Below are 22580 nucleotides of genomic sequence, written 5' to 3'. Positions count from 1 at the left end.
AGCTGAGAAGTCTTCTCGGGCCCTTAGGAGAGCATCTCCATGGCTATGGCGGCTTGATCAACATGACGAGGGAAAATACCCAGACTCCTCTGTTCCTCGGCGACTGTGCCCTTCCCTACCCTGCTCAGCCAGAGACATTTGTTTGCCATTAATCGGACTCAAGAACTTACACTCTGGCTGCCAACACTGTGCCTGGTTGTAAGAAGAGACCTCTTAATGGTTCCAAATATTAAGTTCCGACCATAAGTTGCTGCGGAGCTAAATACAGAATTGCAAACTCCACCATCAGAAAAACAAAGCAAGATCCCAGCAACCCGTATTCACAGCTTGTTATGAGGCTACTTTTATGAGTAAAATATATATAAGGTGATTCTTTTGGGTAAGCAGATAAAATTCAAAGTGAACTCTTAGAGGGGATTACTTGGCTATCTGCTGGAATGGCACAAACAGACCACACATAACCACAACACAACACAACACAACACAACACAACACACACGCATCCATCTGAAGAATGAATAGAAAAGAAACCAAGAATCGAAATGTACCAGACTTGGGAGCGCTGGGCAGGCAGTGGAAACATGGTACATGGTTGATTTAAATATCATATACCAAAAGTTAATAAAAGAAAAATGGATGGCTAGTTACTCTAGTAGGAATAAAAAAGAAAAAGGGTATGAAGTTTTTAAGCAAAGAGGAACTTCCTGAATCAAAGCAGACTTCAGTGTCATTTGGCCTGTAGGGCCCTAAGCCGTCCTGTTTGGCCCTGTATCTCAGCTCTGTCATTTGCAACTTCTGTGACGTTGGACTAGAAAGCGAATTTCCCTATGCCTCAGTTTCTTCCAATGTAAAATAGTAACTCTATCTCCAGAGGCTGTTGTAAGGATTGAATGAAGGAGCACTTAAGACAATGTGAATGATTATTAGCTATTATTCTTAAAAATGAACATTTCTTGAACACTTACTCTCATCAATGAGCCAGTCTTGGGGTATAGTTGCCGCTTCGTACTTGAGCGCTGACCACCCAGCCCAGATGGGTTTGTTTTATGGGGCTTTCCTGAAGGGGCACCTTGGTGGCCCAGTTGGTTAAGCAGCTGACCCCTGGTTTCGGCTCAGGTCATGATCTCATGGTTTCATGAGTTCGAGCCCTGCGTTGGGCTCTGCGCTGGCAACGTGGAGCTTGCTTGGGATTTTCTCTCCCTCTCTCTCTGCCCCTCCACCATTCTCACTTGTCTCTCTCTCTCTCAAATAAATTAAACCTTTAAAAATAAAGGGAGCTTTCGTAGGGAAGCCTCAGATACCTCAGCACAGAAGCATGGCCAGGGGCAGAGAGCCTCTGTAGAGAGACACAGAGAACACTCATTAAGGGGCAGTATCTAGGGGTGACTTAGGGTGACCAAACCCACCCGGCCAGGTAAGGAGTACACCTGGTGCAGGCAATTCAGACGTCTTAATCGAAGATGGAAATTTTAGTCCAGCATCGAGCTGGCTAAATGGAGTGGTGTGAAGACTGTCTTCATCTTTCTCATTTCTGTTTTCTTTGCATGGTAGCTTGTTGGGAGATAATTCCAGTGTTTTCTGCATATCTTTCGAGCTTTGTTCAAGGATGTTTCTAAAACTGCTCTGAGGCTGGGGGCAGACGTGCTCACATACTAGGACTCGGCAATGCCGTCTTAGGTATGATACCAAATGAACAAGCAGAAAAGAAAGAACAGATACACTGAACTTTGTCACGATTTAAGACTTTGGTGCAACAAGGCACATTATCGAGAAAGGGAGAAGACAGCCTGCAAAGTGGGAGAAAATATTTACAAATCATATATCTGATAAGGGTCTAGTGATTAGGGTTTTGTATCCATAACACATAAGGAATTCTTACAACTCAACAATAAAAAGACAAACAACCCAATTTAAAAAATGGGCAATGGAATTGAATAGATACTTCTACAAAGATCTACAAGTGGCCAGAAACTACATGAAAAGATATTCTATATCATTAGTTAACAGCAAATTAAAACCACCATGAGATACCTGTTCACACCCACTAGGATGGCTATAATAATAATAATAAAAAAAGTAAGTGTTGGTGAAGGGTGTAGAAAAACTGGAATCCTGCACATTAAGATGGGTTATAAAATGTTGCTGCTGTAGAAAACAGTATAGTGGTTTTCCATAGTTAAACACAGAATTACCATATGACCCAGCAATTCCTCTTCTAGATATATATCCCCAGAATTGAAAACAAGTACTCAAATATTTATATGTGAATGCTCACTGTAGTGCTATTTATAATAGCCCCAAAGTAGAAGCAACCCAAATGTCCATCAACTATGAAGCACTGATGCCTGCTACAACACGGGTGGACCTTGAAAACATTAAGTGAAAGAAGCCAGACCCAAAAGGTCAGATAGTGTAGGAGTTCATTTCCATGCAGTATCCTGAACAGATAAACCAACAGAGACAGAAGGCGGATTGGTGGGTTTTAGGGGCTAAGAGGAGGGACAGATGGGGGAGTGACTCTTAACGGGTACAGTTTTCTTTTCGGGTGATGAAAATGTTTCAGAACTATAGGGAGGTGGTGATTGCACAACATTGTGAATGTACTAAATGCCACTGAATTCTACACTTCGCAGTGCTTAATGTTATGTAAATTTCATCTCAGTTATAAAAAATAAAGTTAATGTCTCTCCCTCTGGAAGAAAAGTTGAGCTTGTTGGCTTGTAGCCCCTTATAAGACGGGGGGCTTCCTGCGCTCAGGGTTCCCCAGCTGTGACGCAAACCCATGAAGTGTCCAGCATTCACCTGCTTCTATGGGACGTAGGGGCAGGGGAGGGGCAAGAGAAGCTGTGTGAACACAAAGCCTATGCTTCCTGCAACCTGGGCGTGCTGCTTCCTTTCCGGCAGGATCTACAGAGGTGTAGTAAGCTGACCTAGCAGAGCCCTGCTCCCGACAACCTGCTTGCTGCCTGAAAGGCGTCACTGTCCCCTGATGAACACGGACCCACAGGGCATGCGAAACATCCTTCCCAAGGGCGCAGTGTGCCAAAGCAACAAAATGTGTAATAGAAAATTCCAGTCACACCATGTGCTTGCTTTCACCCACATAATGCCAAGAAAATCTGTGGGCAAAGAAAGTACCAAATACTTAGTGACTTGGTGACACCAATTCCAAGAGAATATAGATTCAAAGGAAAAAAAAAAAAAAAAAAAAAAAAAAAAAAAAAAAAAAAAAAAAAAAAAAAAAAAAAAAAAAAAAAAAAAAAAAAAAAAAAAAAAAAAAAAAAAAAAAAAAAATCGGGAGGCTCTTAACCCGGAAGGGAAATAAGGGCTTCTTTAAGTGTCTTATATTTTTATCTGAACTGTGGTTACACAGATAGGTGGGGAATGTGCAAACAATAAATGTAAAAATTCATCAAGCCACATACCTAAGATTAGTACACTTGACTACATATATGTCACATCTCATTTAAAAATGGGGGGAGTGCAGGGATAGCACAATATACTTGGGGTGTACCTGGGTGGCTCAGTCGGTTAAGTGTCCAACTCTTGATTTTGGCTCAGGTCATGATCTCATGGCTTGTGGGTTCCAGCCCTACTTTGGGCTCTGCACGATCAGTGCAGAGCCTGCTTGGGATTCTCTCTCCCTCTCTCTCTGCCCTTCCCCTCCTCATGCACAGCACTCTCTTGCACACTCTCAATCTACCTCTAAAGAAATAAACTTTAAAAACATTTTTAAAAAGAACAATATACTTGAAATCCTTCCATTTACACAAATAAAAATTCTTCCTGAGCAGATAAAACATTGTATCAGAGCAAGACACTGCTGTTTAGAGTATGTGCAATGATCGTGCCTTACAGCTCTGCTCCTAATCCTGCTGATTGAAAACTCACCTGCAGAGCTTTCTAAAAATACCAGTGCCTGGGCACCACCCATGGAGAATCTGATTGGCCTGGGATGAGATGATTATTTATAGTCCCCAGGTGGTTCTATGGGGGGTAGGGGGGGCGGGTGGACAAACTGATCTGCCAGCTAAACTAGCCTGTTGCCTATTTTTGTAAATAAAGTGTTACTAGAACCAAATACCGCACATTCATTTATGTAAAATCCATGGCTGCTTTTGCACTCTAATGGCAAAGCTGGGCAGTCGTACCAGAGACCATTAGGAACGACAGCCTAAAATATTTATTTACTAGCTGACCCTTTAAAATATTTACTAGTCTGCTGTGGGGCACCTGGGTGGCTCAGCTGGTTAAGCTCAGGTCATGATCTCACAGTTTGTAGGTGCTTCAGCACAGAGCCTGGAGCCTGCTTCAGATTCTGTGTCTCCCCCTCTCTCTGTCCTTTCCCTGCTCATTCTCTCTCTCTCTCAAAATAAATATTAATAAAAGAAAAGAAAGAAAAAGTCTGCTGATCCCCAAATCAGACCAGGACCACACACTCGAATCATCTGGAGAGTTTATAAATCACCCAAATGTTTGGTGCCACCTGGAACCTTCTGAAGCCAACCTTCTAGGGATGGGGCTTGAGCATGGTTTCCTTGTAAATTCCAGGAGATTTTCAGGAGGAGCCCTGAGTCCTGAACGATTGCCCTTGATGCTTGGGGGTAATGCAGTTCCTAGTGAAGCTCAAGAACCAGCAACGGTGGGATGGCTCCCCCGGGTGCATGTGCGGAACTTCATCAAATTCAAGTTCCCCGCCGTAGCCTTTTAGAGATTCCCACTAAGTCAGTGGGCCTGGGGGAGGGTCCATCCCCACAGCTCCTAGTCTGGAACACTAATGTCATGGGCCGGAGTAAGACCAGGTCTCAGCCCCAGTACTTCAAAGGTGCAATTCTAGCTGGACACCGGAGTGTGCAGTGGGTTGGTGGGGATCAAGAGACTTTGATCTGACTTTGGCATTAAGTGCAATCAAGAGAGGAGATTGTTCTGCCCAGGCCATACTGGGAGGGCACCCGAGTCCCCGCTCTGCACGGGAAATGATCAGAGGAGGACCAGCAACTGCACGCAGAGATAAGGGTCACCTAGCAGAAAAGGAAACCGGCAGTTTGGGGTTGCCAACGGCGAGGCCGGTGATTACCTAGCAATGAACTCCCTCAGGGTGGTCGTGGCCGTCTGCTTCCAGAAAAGAAGCGAGCACGCTCACTCAGGAGGATGACGCACATCAGGAGCGTGCGCCTCCTGGCGCTGGGGACACAGGGAAATATGCCATAGAACCCTGCCCGCAGGGTGATTAATGTACGTGAGAGAAGAGTGGGGACCATATAGAAATGCAGGTATCTGTGCTAGAAAAAGTGTCATCTCCGCCGTCCTGAGGATGGGAAGGGCTGCTGTAATGAAGGCGGCGCTTAGCCGGGCTTTTTAGGGGCCAACAGGATTTACAAGTGAGGCGACACCAGGGGTTCTCGAACTTGGCTGTACTTAAAATCACCTGGGGAGGTTGTAGCCAAGTTTGGGTGCCCTGGTCCATACTTTGGGAGGTCCAAGGGAGCCAGTTTGAGGGGTGAGCAATATAGAATACTCTCAGAAACTTGGAGAAAGAATCATGGCATGAGGCCAATGGCTGGCGGCACACAGTCCCTAAACAGGTGCTGAAGGGCAGGAATCATCCGGTGTGATTCCCTAGAAATACACTGATGTGGAACAACCCAAGGGAGCACTGGGAAGTGAGCTGCTGTGGTCACAGGAGAGCAGCACTGGGAACTCTGGTTTGTGTCTTCCTTCGGTCTGGGGTGTTCTGACCCGGCGATATCTTCGGTATAATTTTTGACTTACAGAAAAGTTGTGAAGACAATACAGAAAGTTCCTGTATACCTCTCCCCCAGTCTCCCCTAATGTGAACATTTTACGTTACCATGATATATTTGTCAAAATGAAAAAAAACTAACACGGGTACATTCGCTGAAACCCAGACTTCATTTGGATCTCACTGATTTTTCTACCAATGTCCTTTGTTCCAGGATCCAATTTAAAAGGGCATCTGGTCATCATGTCTCATTTGGACCCCAGCACTTTTGAAAATTTCAAGTGCTTTGCCCTTATTTTATTAAAAAAATTTTTTTTAATTTACATCCAAGTTATGTTAGCATAGAGTGCAACAATGATTTCAAGAGTAGATTCCTCAATGCCCCTCACCCATTTAGCCCATTCCACCCCCCACAACCCCTTCAGCAACCCTCTGTTCATTCTTCATATTTAAGTGTCTTATGTTTTGCCCCCTTCCCTGTTGTTATATTATTTTTGCTTCCCTTCCCTTAGATTCATCTGCTTTGTATCTTAAAGTCCTCATAGGAGTGAAGTCATAGGATATTTGTCTTTCTCTGACTAATTTTACTTAACATGATACTGTCTAGTTCCAACTACGTAGTTACAAATGGCAAAATTTCATTCTTTTTGATTGCTGAGTAATACTCCATTGTATCTATACACCACATCTTCTTTATCCATTCATCCATCGGTAAACATGTGGGCTCTTTCCATACTTTGGCTATTGTGGATAGCGCTGCTCTAAACATTGGGGTGCATGTGCTCCTTTACAACAGCACACCTGTATCCGTTAGATAAATGCCAAGTAGTGCAATTGCTGGGTCGCAGGGTATTGCTTTGTCTTTAAACTCATTTATCATTCTCCCTCTATGAATGTATAGATTTTAATCTAAATTTTACAGAGATTGCAGAAACTGCCTTGAGAAAACATTTTCCTCAATGAGTTCCATTATAAACCACTTTCATTCTTCAAGGATTTTTCTATTCCGTGTGCTTAAACTATTACCATGCTTGTCCCCTTAAAAATTTTTTTTTACTGACATCAGGGGCGCCTGGGTGGCTTAGTCGGTTAAGCGCCCAACTTTTGCTTAGGTCATGATCTCGCGATTCGTGGGTTCGAGTCCTGCGTCGGGCTCTGTGCTGACTGCCAGCTCAGAGCCTGGAGCCTGTTTCAGAGTCTATGACTCCCTCTCTCTCTGACCCTCCCCTGCTCACGCTGTCTCTCTCTCTCTCTCTCCTAGAAATAAAATAACATTAAAAAAATTTTTTTTTAAATTTTTTTACCAACAGGATTTTTTCTCATCTAAAACAATTACCAAAAATATGTGGTTCATCAATTGCTTTTTATCTGTTGAATGCTGCCTATCACTGCTTCTGACAATCTGAGTTTTCTTTGATGACCACATTTCTACCAAGGTCAAGTTTCCCGGATCAAATCACGCATATCTGGATTTTGCCAATGTTATAGACTCCTTAAAAAATCAATTTTACATGTACAGGTTTTCTTCTGTAGGTTTTATTTTTCACGGGTTTTTTTTTTTTCATGCCTCCATCTTACCTCGTTCAATTGTTGCACTTTTCAGCCTTGCCAACAAATTTATATTCTTTAGTTTCTCACTTGTGACGAATATTATTGTGTGCTGTGCTAATTGTGCCAGTTTCATTTTGCATTGGTTATTCCAACCAATAATATTTACTGATAACTTGGATAAAAGACATATAATTTGTATTTTTTAGGTAAGCTGTAGAAGAATTGAGTGGTACTTCTCAATTATTCTAGAAACTCCCTACTGTATGAGTCTATTGGATTGCTTGTTCATCCTGTTCTTCTCAGTGCTGGAGTCCACTTGACATGCCATGAACCAGCAGAACACGGACAAATGGTGGCTGAAACAGATCAAATGACCCGCTTCATAAAAAACGTTTGTTTTTCCTTTTGATGCCTGTACATCAGTAGCGCCGCCTTGCCCATAGAACACAGTGTCAGTAGCGCTCTCAGAGTTGTGCAGGATGGCAGCCTGTTGTGTACCCAGCTGTGGAAGATCAGCAAAAGACATCAGAACAAGCAGAGTAGATGTTGGGCTGAATCGTGAGCAGAGACAGAGGACCAGAAATGGGGCCGAGGCAGAGGCTTAGCCAATGGGAAGCCCTAGTTCTTGAAATCAGGTTACAAGGTCTGGGTGGGGCCAGCCCCAAGGTTCATTTACTGAACTACTGATGTAGGTTCCTTAAATTCTCTCAAGGGTAGAGTCTATTTCAGAGGCTGAAGCATGCCTAGTGGCCCATCCATGAAGGCTGCATAGCCAAGGGTGCAGCTGGGAAATTCTAGAGAAAGTGATTCATCTGAGGCGATCAGAAGCCTCATTGATTTCAGTGAAAATGTTGTCAGAAGGTTTAACGGCAATGCCCGCCCTCGTGGTAGCCAACTGCCTGGACAGAGGGACGGCAGCTTTACTGCTGGGGCTGAGCCACCCGGGGCCATGCTGCTGCACTGAGGGAACAAAGGGGACATTCTGCATCCAGAGAGACAAAGACTCAACCCTTCTCTAGAAGCCCCTTTCCAAAGCAGCACAGGTCACCGTCTCTCTGCTTGGTCTCAGGACAACAAAAGGAAGCATTTCTCGGTGTCTTCCATGCTGTCGTCTCCCACGGGCAGATTAGGATAAATGAAACCAACAGAAAAAGGGCACAGCTGGGAAGTAAAGAATAATTGGGCTTGAGTAGCAAATAACAATTCCCCTCATGCGTTCCCTGGCCTAATCGACCACATCCACTAAAGCCAACAAAGGGCAAGGTCTTCTTACCTGAATGGCAGATGGAATATTCAGACAAAAGTGAATAAATGCACAAGTGGCTTGAACATCTATCCAGCAACCACCCAGTCAAGAAATTGAAACTTTCCGGAGCGCTGGATGCATGGGTGACTTTCTAACCTCTAGCTGATGTCCGAGGACAGTTTTGTGACTTGCTTAGCACCTGATATTTGGATGGAGAAACACGGCTTTGTTCCATAAAGATCCTCAAGATCCAGAGATGTTTAGATATGTGCTCAGGAGTTTTAAGCCTTCTTGGTGGGTTTAAAAAAATTTCTTTTAATGTTTATTTATTTTTGAGAAAGAGAGACAGAATACAAGTAGGGGAGGGGCAGAGACAGAGGGAGACACAGAATCCAAAGGTAGCCTTGGTGGTTTTAAGGCAATATTCAGGAGTTAATTATTATTATGCTGTAGATGCTGGGAGTCCTTGATCCAAGACATCTGGGGTGGGGCTCAGGTATACACATTTTTGATAAGCACCCCAGAAGATCTGATAGCAGGTGGTTCTCAAAGACACCCACTTTGGAGGGAGACACATTGAATCTACAGAAGTTTAGCAGAAGGAGGTGCCCCATGAGTGCTTTAGGTCTTTGCTACTCAAAATGTGGTCATGGATCCTTGATGGGAATATAGACTCCTGAGCCCAATCCAGAGTACCTGAATCAAATGCATTTAAATAAGATCTTCCACGGGGCTCCTGGGTGGCTTAGTCGGTTAAGCGTCCGACTTTCGCTTAGGTCATGATCTCGCGGTTCGTGGGTTTGAGCCCCGCGTCAGGCTCTGTGCTGACTGCCAGCTTGGAGCCTGGAGCCTGTTTCAAAGTCTGTGACTCCCTCTCTCTCCGACCCTCCCCTGCTCATGCTGTCTCTCTCTCTCTCTCCTAGAAATAAATAAAACATTAAAAAAAAACTGTACAAAAAAATAAATAAGATCTTCCAGGGAATTTGTGTGCACATTAAGGTGTTAGCAGTACATCTCTGGGTTCATTGAAGACCGAGCTCTCAGCAGGAGCAGTACTGCCCCTGCTGGCCATCTTGGAAACAGATGTTTGTCAGAAGGATCTGGAATTCAGTGAGCATGGGCCAGGGATGCTAGATGTCCTATAACGTGTGGTTAGCACATTAAAGAACTGCCCCGTATCCTGCATGACTTTCAAACATCCCGCTAGATATTCATGTATATAAAACACCTGTATTTATCTGAGCCCAGAACCTAATTCTTGTTTTACAAATAAGCATACCTTTTATTTTTTGCATAATTTTAACAGACACCAAAATTTCCAGGAATACAACTGGCATGGAAATTGAGGGAAGATTCAACAAATGTTGAATTTTAAGTGTTACCAAGAGCTATTCACCATCTATGATGGTTAATTTTATTTGCCAACTCGACTGGAATAAGAAATGCCCAGATAACTGGGAAAACCTTATTTCTAGGTGTATCTAGGAGCATAACTCTGGAAGAGATTCGCATTTGAATCAGCAGACTGATGAAAGAAGATGCCCTTTCCCAATGCAGGTGGGTATTGTCTAATTAGTTGAAGGCCTGAATAGGGGGGAGGGGAGGTGAGAAAGGGAGGGTTTGTGCTTTCTGTTTGAGCTATCTGTCTTCTCCTGTCTTTAGGCATCAGTGTTTCTGGTTCTTAGGCTTTTGGACTCAGACTGGGACTTACATCATCAGACTCCCAATCAGGCATCTGGACTCCAATTGAATCACATCACTGGCTTCCTTTGCAGCCAGCAGACTGTGGGCCTTGTTGGCTGTCATAACCACATGAGCCAATTCCCACCTGCAGATCCAGCACCTCACTGCTCCCTCAGACTCAGACCCTAACATCTATTCACTAACATGCATATTATTTTACTATAACATATTCCCTTTGTTTCTTCTATTATCATTAGGTCTGTGTGCTGTCTTTTTAAAATTATGCATGTCGATAGCTTATTTTACATATCAAATGTCATCTCAAAATAGTGAAGGAATATTTTATTTATAAAGTTTCATTTCAGTATCCTAAGAAAGTTTTTGATATAAAAAGGAAATTGTTGGGGCACCTGGGTGGCTCAGTCAATTAAGCATCCAACTTTGGCTCAGGTCATGATCTCGCAGTCTGTGGGTTTGAGTCCCACACGAGGCTCTGTGCTGACAGCTCAGAGCCTGGAGCCTGCTTCAGATCCTGTCTCCCTCTCTCTCTGCCCCTCTTCTGTTCTCTCTCTCTCTCTCTCTCTCTCAAAAAATGAATAAACATTAAAAAAAATTAAAAAGGAAGTTGTTGGGTATGACTGGGCTGAGAAGGACTGTCCTGGTGGAAATGCTTCACTTTTCAGACAAAGGATATGAACCCAGGGTCACAGGGGTAATTTGGATCAGAAGCCCAAGGATCTGGCCCCTACCAGGATGGCTCCTGCCCCCGGAAATGCCCGCCCCATCTGCCCAGCCATCTGGGGAGCTCCCTGTCTCCACTGCAAACCTGTCTTTCCCTGCTCTTGCCAAGGCTCTGGGATGATGTGTAACATCACGCAGCCTCAGAAGGAAGCACAAAACCTTTTCTGGACTCGCAATTATTATAATTTTTTTACCCAAAATCTTTTCCTTAGAAACAAATTATAAATTACAAAGTAAATGGGGCCCTGGCTCTCTCTGAACACAACTCCTTGTCTGTCTGAAGTTGGACTCGAGGGTTTTTAAGAAAGACCGCATGAAGAAAAAGAACTCCTTCCTTGGGTTCGGAAGGCAATGGATTTTGTAGCCAAAGACACAAAGCCTAGGATTTTAAGCTTATTAACACACCACCACTCTCAACAACAACCCAGAGCCACACGGTGGGTAGCACCTAATCTGCATATACAGAGTGTCCCATAAATGTATAAGGACTTGTGTTGCTTGGGGTGCCTGGGTCTGACTCTTAATTTCAGCTCAGGTTATGATCCCAGGATCATGGGATCAAGCCTTGCATTGGGCTCCATGCTCAGCATGGAGAACTTAAGAGAACTTAAGATTCTCTCTCTACCTATCCCTCTGCCCCTCTGTCCCGCTCGTGCTCTCTCTCTCTCTCTCTCTAAAAAAAATTAAAAAAATAAAATAAATAAATTGTGTGCTCAAACATGGGTTGTTCTGCCCCTTGCTTTATTCTGAATATGAACACTGAGTGACGTTTTTTGCCTCTAACAGTCATCATGTCAGGCCTGGGCTATTCAGGAGATAAATTCAGCAGGGGACAGCTTTCCCACAGGTGCTAAGAGAAGATCTCATGTCTTCAGGCGGGGCTGGAGGGTGGTGACCCAGTGTCATAAAGAGCCAAGAGGAGGAAGGGAAATCCAAGGTTCCTGAAGCTGGAAGGAGCTTCAAGGAATGGAATAGAAAGAAGACGCTATGGGTTAGAGACACCATTGTTGAAGGTCTTGGAGGCAGAGATGGATCCTCCTCCCTGATCCCCAACACTGTAAATGGCAAAATGGAGCTGGAAAGTAGCCAATGCTCAAATTTAAGATGACAGCATCTCACCAGGCAAGGGGTTCCCTGGGACTCTCCTTGCCAAACTTCAGCAGAGCAAAGCAGAGCAAATTCCCCTGGGATTTTCTGGTCATCCTGCGAGGGCACATGGCTAAGGAGAGAAACAATTCTGCAAGAATTCATCAGATTATCACACAAAGGCTCCGAAGAAATTTTCAAAAGATAAAACTACCACGCAAATTATAAAAGTTCCCAAACATGCTGTGACAAGGACAACTTGTCTTGTTGCCAGCTGGGTGCCTGTCATGGGAAGGGAGGACACTGGCTTTAGGGAACCTGTGTTCTCGGTGAGGCTGAAACTCATCAAAGGCTGGCCTGTAGAATAACAGATTTGAACTAACATCTACTAGAGATAATGCTATTGGGGCACCTGGGTGGCTCAGCCAGTTGAGCGTCTGACTCTGGATTTCAGCTCTGGTCATAGTCTTAGGGTTGGTGAGTTCAAGCCCCATGTCAGGCTCTGCGCTGACAGCATGGCATCTGCTTGCGATTCTCTCTCTCTGCCCTTCTCCTTCTTATGCTCTCTCTCTCTCAAAAATATTTATTTTTTAAAAAGATGTTACTGCTTTAAAGGAGGAAAGTGTCCAGAGAGAGAGAGAGTGCGCCTCAGATGACTCAGTTTCTGACACCCAAGAAGAGCATAGGGAGGGACAGTGTAGAGAGGAGACGGCATGAGGGGTTGAGTGAGGCACTTAAGGCTTTTATTCCGTGGTGTCCTTGAGTAGGAACAAGGTTGCAAAGTTCAACTAAGCAGAGGAAAAGATGCTGAAGAAAACTGGGCAGAGGAGAGAGGAATGTGAGCTGTCGGGAATGAGAAAGACCAGGAGAGAAGGTGTTTAGGATGACATGTGACAAAAGAAGCTGAGTTCTGCCAACCAACATGCAGAGAGAAAGGCGGGGGCTTTAGGAAGCTGGGAGGCTGAGGGTCAAGCATCTGGATACTTCATTTAAGCTACAGAAGAAGAAAAGGAGAGTCTTCAGAGATAGGAGATAAACTTCTAGATCTCTCTGGCCCAAGAGAGGGAAACGGAGTCTTTTCTCTCCTTGAGGTGAAGAGGATGGGCTAGTCTCCATGTATTTTCCAACCTCCAAAAACACTTGCGTTATTGTTAATGGGAAAAGCGCCTGGATAAAATAACTCACATTGCCTTTGGAATTCCCTAAGTGTTGACAAAAAGGAAATTCCTCAAACTCGAATGTGTAACATCTTAGACTTAAGCTTTCCAATCCAACTGGAAAATAGCAACCAAAGAAAGAGAAAGAAACTTATAGTGTGAACATCCAAGGAAACAACATCATACTGATTTAGAAGCTCCATGGAAAGGCTCCAGTTTCCAAGGACTATGTATAGATGAGGAGAAGAATTTTACAGGAGGACACGGGAAAGAATACACCGTCCATGCCACTGACCGCCAACAGCCAGGACAAGGGCTACAGCAAAGACAACATTCTGATCGCGTCTGTCAGGGTAGGAGTTGCGTTTATGGGTTCTTGGGTAGGGCCATCAGGACCGAGTCCTGCCTTTGCTACCGTGCATTTGAGCCCATGCAAGAGTTTTGCTTCACTCCTTTAAGATATTCCCGTAAACGGAAGAGTTGTGTGTGCAGTCTGGCATCCAGAGAACTTTCTCTATGTTGGTGGTTAGTGTTAGCAGTACCACACCAAGGCAGGCATCTCTGACTTTAACCTGAATTAACGGGGCACCCACATATCCGGAGTCCACTTCAATGGGCCATTCCTGAATATGAGACCCTGACCCCTTGTCTCAGTACTGGTTTTGACCAACGAGGACGGAACACACTCTCTGGATCACTTATCCAGGACAAGATATCAGAGCAGAGACATGCAGGGGCTTCTAATAAGGATTCCAGAGAAACAGCCTCCGGCCCAACTGGCTGTGATTTTGGTGAGAAAGAGCAATGAGAATAGGGACAGAGGGCCCACTGTATAGCGGACGCGGCTCTAAGCGCCTTACCTCAGTCATTCCCTTCCCCCTCAGTAAAACTCTGAGCTGTTGTTATTATCACTCCCTTTGTTTCTTTCTTTCTTTCTTTTTTTTTTTAATGTTTTACTTATTTTTGAGACAGAGATAGAGCATGAGCGGGGGAGGGGTAGAGACAGAGGGAGACACAGAATCCAGAGCAGGCTCCAGGCTCTGAGCCATCAGCACAGAGCCCGATGCAAGTCTTGAACTCACGAACTATGAGATTGTGGCCTGAGCCGAAGTTGGACGCTTAACCAACTGAGCCACCCAGGCCCCCCTCACCCTCTTTGTTTCAGATGGGGAAACCCAGGCACAGAGGGTCAAAGCACCTTGCAGGAGTAATCCCGTCAATAAGCTGAAGCCCACTTCATTGTAAAGAAGGTAGAGTCAAATGTACAGTCGGCTTGAGCCATACAGCTAACCCTTGGGTGTAAATGTGATTTTAAAAGCGGCAGCTGGTCAGAATATTTTTCAGAATCCTTCCACTGTTTCATGTGTACAAATGAAAGCTATGAAAATAACCACTATTCATTTGACCAAATTACTGTTTTCTTTTATCCCATCTGCTGCTTCACACTCAGAGCCCTGCTGAATAACCGTGGGGCTGATTAGGCCTTCGTCATTGAGGAGGCAGGCAATTTGCTCTCCAGGAAATGGAAAGGCTTTTTGTCCTGGAGGTCACCAGCACAGGCTGGAAAGTGGCTTGTTCAGTGTAATTTCATTATGCAGATTCTCCTTCGGATTCAGATTTCATTAGGGATCAGATATCACCGAGGCTGGAGAACTGGCCACTGACCAGAAAATTAAGTCACAAAAATGCAGCTATGGCGCTTATTACAGAGTTTTCAGGGTGGAAAAGCAAATTCACTTCTTTGCTTCATGGTTCCAACACAAAAGCTCCTTTTAGTTGCATTTAGTTCTTTGTTTTGCTATGGCTAACATCTAACTATCCAAGTGAGATTATCTACATGATTTACGCCAAAGTGGGATTAACTCCAAAGAAACTTCATCCAAGCCCTTAGGTGCCTCCTGACATAGAAAAAGTGAATTAATTTTAATATTGAGTTGTGAAGAGAAAGGCAGGAGAAACCAGAGCCTTAGGTAATATGCTAATAAAACAGTGGCTCAAGAAAAATCCCAAACTGTGCCTTTAGCCACGTTGTCCTTACCCATCAGGGAAGGATGTATGCCTGGGGCAGGGGGTGGGGGGGATGTGGAGGTGTGTGGGTGTGGGGGGGGGGAGACCATTCTGTACGTCAAAGCCAAATATATACAATTTTGGGACTGTCTGCACTGCTTGCATCCCCCTGGAAGGAAAAAGCATGTTTGTTTGGTAGGAGAGAGTGTGCTTCTGGGACTTTCTCCCTTAAGCAGATGTTCCAAACCCTTCTGAACAATTCTGCGAACATCACGCCCACCTGTATTTTACTTTTCTGCTTCATGGTCAGGTTTTCACAAATGCTGTCTTGCTGCTTGGATCACACAGAGTTCACTTTGCCCTGTGATAGTAACGCCTTTCATCTAGAGTCTTCAAAACTTGCCTGGACAGTCAGCACCTGTCTCCCAGCTGTGCCAAATAGAAAACTCAATGATACACACAAGCCATTTGTTCAGCCAGAAACAACCCTTCTAAAAACTCATCAAAATAGATGAATCCTCAATTTCCTGGAGCCCAACTAATGGGCATCCTATTTTTCTTGGGACTTCTCATACCCTCAGCTTTTAGGAAAAAGGAGCCCATTAACAAGAAACAGGGCGTATCAGACTTACTTAGGACAATTACGAAAGTCGCCAAGGGCATGGCTTGAAAAAGAGTGGAGAGAGTTCCATTTCTGATCCTCTCTAGGCTTGCTGTTGTAAAGACAGTGCTGGAGGCAACGCAGAATCCCAAGCAAAACCCTACTTACTGAGACAGGAGAGTGGATTGATATAACTTAGAAATATTTCATCTCAACTACGTGAAAATTGTACAGTGTTTGGAAAGAAACACACAAAGATGGAAGTGGTCAGTCTGCTTAGTGAGATAATGGGTGATTTTAATCTCAAAGGTGAATACAAACTTGTTGCCTAAAGATTTGGAGCGGGATCCTAGTACTTTTTCTCAATGGCAAGAGAAGCCAACAATGAAACCATCTGTGATCCCAAAGCACTTCAGATGAGACTTTCATGGTCTCCGGAGGGCTCTCGCCGTGATAGCCATTTGACCTTCAGTCTGTATGGTCATGGGCCTAATATTGTTATATAAACTGCTGCATTAAAAAAAAAATTTTTTTTTTAATGTTTACTTTTGAGAGAGAGAGACAGAGTGCTAGTGGGGAGGGGCAGAGAGAAAGGGAGACACAGAATCTGAAGCAGGATCCAGGCTCAGAGCGGTCAGCACAAAGCCCCATGCAGAGCTCGAACCCACAAACTGTGAGATCATGACCTGAGCTGAAGTCCAGTGCTTAACCAACTGAGCCACCCAGGCACCTCTAAACTGTTGCATTTTAAAAGTGTAACTAAATTTCCTAAGCAATGAGAGCAAGAAACAGCAGAGGGTTTTTGGTATGTATCCTATTTCAATAAATAAAAGTTAAATAAGTGCCAATTAAACACCCATTAAAAATACAACGCTTTCCATATGGTATTACCTAAAATTGTGTGTAGCCCCAGTGGTACTCGAAGAACTCTGCAAAAGTAATGCGGGGTCCTCTGAATTCGTGTTTTAAACAGTATGAGGGACCTCTAGGTTAGAGCCTGAGACGCGGAGAAGTAAAGAGGGAAAGTGACGCAGATTCAGGAGGCCAAGAGGGACACTAGTGATCCTCTCCTGAGGATCTTCCAAATTTTCCGCCCGGGGACGTGGCGAGAGGGCTTGGATCTTTGCGATGAATTCTCCCTGTCTGCTTGATTCAGTCTGATTGGGTTTTGATAGTCATGTTTTAAATAGTGGGGCTTCACCTTCTCCCTGGCGTCCAGGATGCTCCACAGGCTCTGTAACAACGGGTGACAACGGAACGTGACACAGTGGAGTTTCCTATCCCCCCGTTTCTTTTTCCAAAGGGAAATCTGTGTTGCGATTTTGTCCTGTTTTCCTGCCAGGGCTTCATACTGGGTCTGTTGGGGTGGTTTAACCTGATTGCTCACACCCCGTCTGGCAGCCGGAGGGTGGTCCTACCTGGGTTCCGGGAGCCTCTGCCTGCTACAGCTCAACACGACCGTGAATACTCTCCCCTCAGGGATGCGGGAGAAGATTCGTTGCTGCCAGTGTCTGGTTAGATGAGGCAGAGGGGTGTGTGGGTATATAGGAAGCGGGGTTTATGCTAAGAGATAACAAAATATAGAAGATTCAGGGTTTCGCTCTCCCACCCCGCCATTTTTCCCCCTGCCATCCACGTTTATTCCGCCCGAGCCAACCCTCCCCAAGATGCAGCTGATTGGATGAGGGATCCGCACGTGACCCACACTTGGCCAATCAGATTTCTAAAGGAAGTAGACGCGGGACTGAGAAACAAGAGGCAGCCATTGAGCCTTGTTTCAACTGAGGAGGTATGAACTGTGAGCGCGGAGAGGGGGCCATCCGCCGCCAACCGTGGGGAGAAGCAGAGAGCAGAATGATAGCACTTAGTACTGTTACTAAAATGTGATGAGAGTTTCCCTGTTGATGGAATATTAAGTTGTTCCCAGGGGTGGGGGTATTGATTTTTACTTTATTACATACATAATAGACATTTAGATGACTCTTTTCATGATCTGGAAACATTTTTCTTATCTTATTTTCTTCTTTTTATGCCAGTGTTACATATATAGAAGTTTTATGTTTTCACTAGCCACATCTGTCAATCTTATCCTTTGTGATTTCTAGGCTTAGAAAGCGAAATTCTCACTATGATACCATAATAAATCTTGATACATAATAAATATCAGTGTAAGAAATAATAATTTAAATGCTTCCACCAAAATAGTTTAATTAAACCCAAGTTTGGGACCAACGCTTTTCTAGGCAAAACCTTAATTTCTAGAAAAACTCTCAACCATGAAGCACATCATCCTGGACGCGGACGATGACACCCTCCACCCCCCACGCCGCAATGCCAGAGTGCACGGGCAACGTGGATGCAGTCCTGCCTCCTTCTCGCTGACTTGGGAAGAGGAATCCGTCGCGTTAAGACACAGGAAAAAGAAGCAAGTTAAGCAAGAACTCCGGTGTTTCCTCTCACAGATTACAAGAAACAGTCAGTTTTATTATGAAGATAAGGCACTCTGTACTTGCCTCACCTCTGAGAATTCAGTTGAGTGGCAAGTATACGGTGCTGCCAGAAGAACCTGTCCTGTTGAGAGACCCTGTGAATGCCTAGTTCCCATCTGGTGGCAATGAAGGAAAGGTATAAGGACATCACGGTCAGAGCACATGGAAGGTAGTTCTAGTTAATTACTTGACAAACATGAGGGCCTGTGTGCCAGGCACTGGGCGAAATGCAGACGCACAGAAGTGAGTGAGAAAGCTCTGGGGCTCATAGTTCCCTGCAGGCAGCAAGAGCTAAGTACCTGGGAGCCCCCCCACCCTTTCCCACAGAGGGAAGACTGATGCCAAAGTTAGGAGAACTGATGTAGTGAGAAAAAGAAACTAGAGGGGAAAGTGGCACCCACCAAATCCCATTAAAACAAATCCCAGTACAGGACGGCGTGGGTGGCCCAGTTGATTAAGCATCGGCCTTCAGCTCAGGTCATGATCTCGTGGTCTGTGGGTTCGAGCCCCGCGACGGGCTCTGTGCTGACACCTAGCTCAGAGCCTGGAGCCTGCTTCAGATTCTGTGTGTGTGTCTCTCTCTGTCCCTCTCTGCTTGTGCTCTCTCTCTGTTTCTCAAAAATAAATAAACATTAAAAATGTTAAAACAAAAACAAATCCCAGTACAGCCAAGCTAATCATATAATAAATCAGTATTCCTAAAAGTTCAGTTATAGAATAAGCACATTCAGAATATTCAGGAAGATTTAGGACTGTATCTCCAAGTTCCAGTAATGAAGATTTGCCAAAAATCTCCACCCATGGGCAAGGGGACAATCCCAATCTTCTTCTGGGACGAGAGATGGGAGGGATGGGCGGGATCTAACCCTACATAACTAGACAGCTCGTAATGTTCTCTACCAGTGAATGGCAGGCAGAGAATGGAAACCTCAAACAACCGCAGTCCTCTCCTCTCTCCACGAGGCCCCTCAGCTCTTTTGCAATGATGACACCACATCTGGTTGAGGCCAGGCACACTGGAGTGGACCAGGAGTTCCCCGGAAGGAAGCACTGAAAACATCCACTGTTCTCCCCCTGACTCAATTTTGATTTGCTGAAAATGCAGAGCTTTTAAAGAGAAATCATTTTTTATTAAAAAAAAAAAAAAAAAAAAATAATTATTAATGAAGAATAAAATTAATTGGAAATGGACCTGAATCCATCTTCACAGACATTTTGAATGAATCTTTCCTCATCAGAGCTTGGTGAACAACAGTAATTCTGCAGCATGTTCTGGGGGAGTAGTGTTTTCAACTAATTAATTAGTTCACAGTACATGGGGCACCTGAGTGGCTCAGGTCATGCTCTCACAGTTTGTGAGTTCGAGCCCTGCGTCAGGCTCTGTGCTGACAGCTCAGAATTCAGTGTCTCCCTCTCTCTCTGCCCCTTGCCAGCTCACACACTGTCTCTCTCAAAAGTAAATAAACATTTAAAAAAATTTGGGGTGGCTGGGTGGCTCAGTCAGTTGAGCGTCCGACTTCGGCTCAGGTCATGATCTCACGGTTTGTGGGTTCAAGCCCCGTGTCAGGCTCTGTGCTGACAGCTAGCTCAGAGCCTGGAGGCTGTTTCGGATTCTGTGTCACTCTGTCTCTCTGACCCTCCCCTGCTCATGCTGTGTGTGTCTCTCTCTCAGAAATAAATTTTTTAAAAAAACATTAAAAATTTTTAAAAATAAATTAGTTCACAGTACAATCAGATGCTTGTGAAGGTGACACAGCAGTCCAGAAGCAGCATGGGCTTTTCTAGAAAGAAGCCAGATGGTACTCCATCTGGGGCTGTGGGCCAAGGACCAAGTTCCTTCAGTCTCCATTATTTCTTCATCTGTGAAATGGGGATGCCGCCACCTCTCTCAGAGGGTCGCTCTGAAGCTCCTACATAAATCAGCACTAGTACAGTGTCTGGTGCACTGAAGGTCTCAACAGATTTAATTATCATTGGGGTGCCTACTCAGAGTGTGTGCCAGTGCCCAGAAGAGACTCAGCACCTGGCACAAAGTAGGTCCCTAATAAATGGTAGCTGTTTGGTCTCCTTCTCCTCTTTCAGGATATTAAGATGCTGCTTTAAAGACAAAGAAATGAAATGTCTATTTTCTGTATCTTGCATCCTACCCGTCTTCTTGGTCTTTTTTTTATGTTTACTTATTTTTGAGAGAGGGTATGAGCAGGGGGGGAGAGAGAGAGAGAGAGAGAGAGTGAGAGATTGAGGATCTGAAGCAGGCTCTGCTCTAAGAGCGGGGCCTGAACTCCCAAACTGCAAGATAGAGACCTGAGCCAAAGAGAATACTTAACTGAGCCACCCAGGTGCCTCTACCCATCTTCTTTACTCCCTCCCAGGCTTTCCTGCTACTTCAAAATGTTCCCTTTGACATCTGTCCACCACGTTTCCTTATCTTTTACGTGAAAACTGCAGTATTTTTCTTTCCTCTTAACTGGCTTTACCACATCTGTGTTTAATAAGCTTCTTTAGTCATTTAAAGACCCTCTCCTCTCTTCATTTAATACAAATTATTGGAAAGAAGAACATGAATGGATGAATGTCATTTAGCACTGGGTACCTCTCTCCCTCCTGAACACATACCAGCTTATAAAAGCAGAGAGGGTTTTTACAGAGGAGACATTAAAAATGTTTCACTACGTTAATATTTGCAAAATGTATCTTTAAAACTGGAGCTCTCTTTTCCAAAATGAAATTGATTTTATTTGTAAATAACACTCTTGTCAATATTTAAGTACATAATAATAATTAAGTACATATATAATGCAATTCTTTTTTTAAATGTTTATTTTTGAGAGACAGACAGAGAGAAGAGAGAGAGAGTAAGTGGGAGAGGGGCAGAGAGAGAGGGAGAGAGAAGATCTGAAGCAGGCTCTGCGATGACAGTTGAGAGCCTGATGCAGGGCTCAAACTCACAAACCATAAGATGATGATCTGAAGTCAGACACTTAACTGACTGAGCCACCCAAGTGCCCCCCATAAATGCAATTCTTAACCCCACTGCCTTTTTTTAAAATTTCGATTTCAGTTAACATGAAGCACAATTTTGATTTCAGGAGAAGAATTCAATGATTCATCACTTACATACAACACCCAGTGCTCATCCCAGCAAGTGCCCTCCTTAGTACCCATCACCCATGTAGCCCACCTCCCACCCACCTCCCTCCATCAACCCAGTTTGTTCTCTATCATTAAGTCTCTTGTGGTTTGTTTCCCTCTCTTCTCTCCTGCCCTTCCTGTATGTTCATCTGTTTTGTTTCTTAAATTCCACATATAAATGAGATCATATGTCTTTCTCTGACTTATTTCACTTAGCATAATACATTCTAGCTCCATTCACATCACTGCAAATGGAAAGATTTCATTCTTTTTGATGGCTGAGTAATATTTCAGTGTGTGTGTGTGTGTGTGTGTGTGTGTGTGTGTGTGTACACATATCATATCTTCTTTATCCATTCATCAGTGGACATTTGGGCTCTCTCCATAATTTGCCTGTTGTTGGTACTGATGCTATAAACACTGGGATGCATATACCCCTTCAAATCTGTATTTTTGTATCCTTTGGGTAAATACCTAATAGTGCAATTACTGGGTCATAGGGTAGTCCTATTTTTTAGTTTTTTTTAAGGAATCTCCATACTGTTCTCCAGAGTGGCTGTGCCAGTTTGCATTCCCAGTGACAGTGAAGGACAGTTCCCCTTTCTCTGCATCCTCACCAACACCCATTATTTCTTATGTTGTTAATTGTAGCCATTCTGACAGGTGTGAGGTGGTATCTCACTGTGGTTTTGATTTGTGTTTCCCTGATGATGAGTGATACTGAACATCTTTTCATGTGTCTGTTAGCCATCTGGATGTCTTCTTTGGAAAAGTGTCTATTCATGTCTTCTGCCCACTTCTTAACTGGGTTATTTGTTTTTTAGGTGTTGAGTTTGATAAGCTCTTTATAAATTGTGGATACTAACCCTTTATCAGATGTGCTATTTGCAAACATCTTCTCCCATTCTATAGGCTGCTTTGTAGTTTTGTTGATTGTTTCCTTCACTGTGCAAAAGCTTTTTATCTTGATGAAGTCCCAATAGTTCTTGTTTGCTTTTGTTTCCCTTGCCTTTGGCAATGTGTCTAGTAAGAAGTTGCTGAGGCCGAGGTAAAGAGGTTGTTGGCTGTTCTCTGGAATTTTGATGATTTATTTCCTGTCTCACATTTAGGTCTTTCAACCATTTTGAATTTATTTTATTTTCGT

At 44.1% G+C, this 22580-nt stretch overlaps 1 protein-coding gene and 1 long non-coding RNA gene across 2 annotated transcripts in view; both read right to left on the bottom strand.

Annotated features, from left to right (window-relative positions):
* The window catches only part of KCNK13 (potassium two pore domain channel subfamily K member 13), a 109444-nt gene that overhangs the window by 59575 nt on the left and 27289 nt on the right, over window positions 1-22580 (bottom strand). The gene's annotated exons all lie outside the window — the stretch shown is intronic.
* Window positions 14642-17412, bottom strand: LOC120232104. Its single transcript, XR_005528497.1, has 3 exons — window positions 17234-17412; window positions 15495-15643; window positions 14642-15105 (listed from the first exon to the last, which is right to left on the bottom strand). It is a non-coding gene; the product is annotated as an uncharacterized LOC120232104 (long non-coding RNA).

The sequence above is a fragment of the Hyaena hyaena genome, unplaced genomic scaffold (genome assembly GCF_003009895.1).
Source record: "Hyaena hyaena isolate Hyena2069 unplaced genomic scaffold, ASM300989v1 scaffold_67, whole genome shotgun sequence".
Classification (NCBI taxonomy): Eukaryota; Metazoa; Chordata; class Mammalia; order Carnivora; family Hyaenidae; genus Hyaena; species Hyaena hyaena.
Note: the sequence above shows the minus strand (reverse complement) of the source record. Positions and strands in the feature narration are given on the sequence as shown.